This window comes from Tiliqua scincoides, chromosome 1 (genome assembly GCF_035046505.1).
Source record: "Tiliqua scincoides isolate rTilSci1 chromosome 1, rTilSci1.hap2, whole genome shotgun sequence".
NCBI classification, from domain to species: domain Eukaryota; kingdom Metazoa; phylum Chordata; class Lepidosauria; order Squamata; family Scincidae; genus Tiliqua; species Tiliqua scincoides.
In genome coordinates this window covers 116,956,785-116,962,039 of record NC_089821.1, presented here as the reverse complement: position 1 = coordinate 116,962,039, position 5,255 = coordinate 116,956,785, and the positions used below count along the sequence as shown (strand labels likewise).

The following is a 5,255-nucleotide window of genomic DNA, read 5'->3' as shown; positions in this document are numbered from 1 at the left end:
GTGGGTGCTTCAAAGTGAGTGCATGAGCTCATTTTCTCAAGCATGCAAAATGAAGGAAAATGTTCTGCTTTGACAGGTTCCTCTTCTGTATGGGAGACAGCAGTCTAATTTCTACAGCGACTGGCCCATAGGTGGTGCTGTTTCCATCTTACATTAAGAGATCAATGTTGATTTTTTTTTTTAACTGATGCAACATAAGAAAAGATTTTTCTTTCCTAGTGGACAATTTCAAAGGTTGTTACTGTTTAACATAATTCCAAAAAAGAAAAAAATATGAATGCATAAACTGATGCATTGGTTCCTGTTCAGTTTCCCGGTCTGCTTTTGTTGGGATTTGGTTCACCAATTCTGTGTATTTGGTACGCAGTAGAGAGACAGACCTTACCTACACCACACAGGCAGTGCCTGGCTTCATTGGAACATGCACACACAGATATGAAGGTGGGAATGATATGCACTCCACAATTCCAAAAGAGAAATATGTCATATTTCAATACCTCAATATGAGATAAGTGCAAACATGTGAATGCATTTGAAAACCGATTTAAATTGAGCAGGAAAATAGCAGTATCTTGTTACAGAATGTCTAGAACAACGTTACAACATTAATGTTGTTCTGGAAACAACATTACAGGTCAGGACTCAATGTATGCTATCTTTACTTTCTTCCTAGAAACAATAAAAGATGTTCGAGTTTTATTCTGTTCCTACTATTTGTATTGAATTGCTTAGTGCACCACATACTTTCAAGAATCTCCTAGAATTTGACTTTGGACCTAATTATGGTATGGTTGGCAACCTTCAGTCTCGAAAGATTATGGTATAAGCCTACAGCACCCGGTATTCCCTGGTGGTCTCCCATCCAAGTACTAACCAGGCCTGACCCTGCTTAGCTTCCAAGATCAGATGAGATCAGGCATGTGCAGGGTATAGGTTTCGCTGAAAAACACTCAGAGCCAGCCATCCATGAGGCCAAATGAAGTGGTTATCTCAGGTTGCTGATTGGTAGGGAGGGCATCTCTTCCACCAGCTTGCCTCCACTGCTCCTCCTTCTCCTTCCATTCCCCAGTCTGGAAAAGGAAGAGAGGGACAGAGAGAAAATGTGGAAAGAAGGAGAGTGCTGAGGTAGAACACTGAAGAGTTGGAGGACCAGAGGTTGGCACATTATTGTGTAAGGGCTGTAGCATCTGGCTTGCTGCCTCAGACCTCAGGAGGTTTCTGGCCAACCCTGCAAAAAACCCAGGGGAAAATTCTTCAAACGAGTGTCTTCTCTAAAGGCAAGCATACACATTGCTAATGCCCCTCAGGAAAGCATAAATCCATTAAATGTCTGGAAAAGGATAAGTGTGCACATGCATCAAATTTTAAAAATAAAATAACAGGTTGTGGCTATTCCACTCCAGAGTCTCGGAGAGATCACGCCTAAGGAACTGAGCGATAATCAAAGGAGTCCCTGCTTAGACTTTCACCTCAGCTACAAATGCATCAGGTTGCACCATCTGCAAAGGTTTTCAATATTTATCTGTTGCTTTCCAACAAAGCTTCTAATATTTGGACTTCTTAGTGGTTTGCTAAATAATTTCTTAAGGATTTAAATAATAAAATCCCTATATCCAGTGTATACATGCAAGTCTGCCATGGAAGATTTTAATGCATAATCTTCAGAAAGCTATGATGACTTCTTTGGAGCTGAATGAGAGGATTAGTAGAAAGATCAATGGCCATGTCAGACTTTTCCAAGTATAGTTTCAGCAAGAGTAGAGTGATCCTGCTATCTATAGCAAATACAGGTTTTATCTTTGGGGGGCTTCAGGTGAAACAACATATCCTAAGAGTCAACTCAAAAGCATCTAGCTAAATAAATACAGTAACTTCCCTACTTATTGCACAGAGGTGGAACCATGCAAGATAAAAGACAGATCTGTAAAACAAATGCACTTATGCATATTTACATGAGATATAAGAAATCTTATGCATATTTATATGAGATGAAGCCCCACAGAACTCGGAGGTTTACTTTAGAGTAAATATGCATAGGACTGGACTATTAGATCAGCCAGCTCCAAAGTGAGAAGCTGGGGAAATATCCATTCACACGATCATATGTCTAACAGAATCAACACATCTCCAAACTCCAGGACCTGTAATATTTTTGAGGAAGCCAGGTCAGTTAAATACAAACCCTATATATTTGTAGTATAGAGTTCCATTTGCTTAGATGTAAGCACTATCTATGTAGTATCGAGGTACTGTGCAGATGCTATTACCTGATCTCACACAAACAGGGTTACTGTGCTTAGATACTTCTGCAGAGGGACAAATCCCAGCTTCTCCTATAATGGTACTGGAGGCAGTTGGCCAAAGTTGTGCCCGGAGAAATTTTCTTTTTCATCATGTTTTAAGCTAAGACAGCCTTATACAATATACAGTACACCATATACCATATACAATATAACTGTGCCATGTTATCTGGCTCCATTAAAAACTTGTAACCTCAATAACTATGCTTGGGATCAGCAATCCTTGATGATTCCCAGAATAGACTGGCATCCCTTCTGTCAAGACAATGAACTTTCCACAAGCAAAAACCCCTAGACAACATGGGCCCAAGGTAGATGCAGGAAGCCTGCACAAAGACCTGTTAAGAGTGGTACAGTCCAATGTCGGACTAGCCTGAAAGACCCAGGTTGAGTTCCCATTCAGCCATGACAAAACCAGGCAGGCACATCACCAGCTATATAACTGGCAAGTCACAATTGTGCAGGTGTGTTCCAGAAATTGTCATCCACAGTGCTTAGGACAAATAACCCACTATAATCTATCTTTTGGATATAAAAGCAAACAGCGGCTACCCTATTTTACTACTACTTTCTAGTTAGTTGTTATCTGGTGTGCTCCCTGGCGCATTTGGTGGGCCGCTGTGAGATACAGGAAGCTGGACTAGATGGGCATATGGCCTGATCCAGTGGGGCTGTTCTTATGTTCTAAGGTGTGAACAGTTTCTTTTAACTCAGATCCTCACTCAGAGCAGCTCACAACTAACAGCTTGTCTTCAAATTTGTTGGGGTGGCGATGGCCACAATTTTGAGGACAAAGCAAGTTGTGTGAACCAATAAGCCCCTGTAGAAGAAGCAGCATGTGGGCTGGTTGAGATTTCAACCATGGCAATCACACCATTGATTGAAAACGTGGTCACAGGTGGAGCAGGGTCACTCGGGTGTGCATAAAACAGGAGTCCCTATTCAAGGGGCACCTTCCTTATGAGGAAAGGCTACAGTGTTTGGGCCTCTTCAGCCTAGAAAAGAGGTGCCTGAGGGGGGACATGATTGAGACATACAAAATTATGCACGGGAAGGATAGAGTGCTCTTTTCCCTTTCACATAACACTAGAACCAGGGGACATCCACTAAAATTGAATGCTGGGAGAGTTAGGGACAAAATATTTATGTACTGTGTAGTTGGTCTGTGGAACTCCTTGCCACAGGATGTGGTGATGACATCAGGCCTAGATGCCTTTAAAAGGTGATTGGACAAATTTCTGGAGGACAAATCCATCACAGGTTACAAGCCATGATGTGTATGTACAACCTCCTGATTTTAGAAATGGGCTATGTCAGAATGCCAGATGCAAGGGAGGGCACCAGGATGCAGGTCTCTTGCTGTCTTGCGTGCTCCCTGGGGCATTTGGTGGGCCACTCTGAGATGCAGGAAGCTGAACTAGATGGGCCTACAGCCTGATCCAGCGGGGCTGTTCTTATTACACAGCTGCTTTCCCTCCACTACTCCAACTCAAGGCACCATTTTTATCCCCAGACTAAGATTTCCTGTGTCTGCAAGAGCTACATCACAGTCTAAAATTCCCGTGTAAGAAACAAATACATGTTCCACAGTGTACAAAACAAAAGGGAAGAGGATAACAGTCCTTTGAGATATTGGTGCCTATGCACAAGTTCATACCACTAGAGGGAGTGTTCCGACTAGCGATGGTGACGTTGCAAGTGAGGGGATATAGTCTGGTGCTAAATCATTGCTCAGACTCCTTCCTGGCCTTAATGTGTCCAGATGCAATTCTCTATATTCCTCCCCCAATCCCCAAGGGCAAGGAAAGCCACAATAGAACAGCACTGAACTAAGCACCGAGTGCTTCCAAATACAGGGAAGATCAATTATCACAAGGAGCCTGTTTCCAGCAGCATTCAAATAATATATGGCTGGGCTATAGGGCCAGCCCCTCACAGAAGAGAGCCTGGCTTCCTCTCCCCCACCATAAGAAATCTGTAGGTAAGAAGTATCCTGAGCTGGAAGCGGGAGGGAGTATGCAGTCAGTGACAAAATTGGACCTACAGCAGTTTCTCAACGGTTGGTATGTGTACCGCCGGTGGTATGTGGTGTCCAGTGGAAAACATGGCACTTGCAGACACCTGGCAGCAAGACTGTGACACAACACAGCAAACAGTAGTAGGGGGCTTCGCAGGTAGAGCCGCAGCATGCAGTTTTTGTGCACTTGAAAAAGCCCACTCGCTGGCCCTGAGCTTCTTACCACTATTTGTCTCATTGCACCTGGCCTCCCAACCTGAGGTTACTGGCAATGATGTCCTCACCAGTTATTTCCGCTGGTACATACAATTCAACCATGGGAAATGGTACAACAGGCGACAAGGTTTGAGAAACCCTGCTTTACAGCATGCATCCTGAGATGCAAGAGCCCATTCAAACTTTCACCAAGTACTAGCCTCTTGCAGATATACTATTCATTTTTACAGTGGTTGGTGGGGTATATGCCCACCCCTTACAAAAAAAAATCATCCTCCTTCTGATGAACTTTGTGTACTAGAGAAAATGCTTCTTTTCAAGCCTTCTCTGTAGTTTTGGTACTAACAGCTAATAGGTCAGGCGCTGCAGCTTCCTTAACCTAACTATTATGCTTTTGTGGAAAGAGCTTCGAAGCAATACTTGCACTTCTGGAGAGCTGAAAGCCCACAGCAATGCACATGCTTCTTTTTCCTTTTAAAACCTAGTAGAGAGGGTAGCAACAGCTGAGGGGTAAAGGCAACTGCATTCTAGACCAGTATTTCAAAACCAGTGGTACTTGTTCCACTGGTGGTACTTGAGGTGGTTTCCAGTGGTACACAGGGGACCCCCAGTCTTCCACCACCTGGCCATGAAACCAGCAAGGCAATGTGACAAGTGGCAGCAGGAGGCTCAGCTTGGTGGGCAGTGCGCCAATGTAGTTTTTGCACTCAAAACAGCCCTCC

At 43.6% G+C, this 5,255-nt stretch overlaps 1 pseudogene; it reads right to left on the bottom strand.

Annotated features, from left to right (window-relative positions):
• Positions 1-825: 825 nt before the first annotated feature.
• On the bottom strand, positions 826-947 carry LOC136636973 (5S ribosomal RNA; annotated as a pseudogene).
• Between the last annotated feature and the right edge of the window lie 4,308 nt (positions 948-5,255).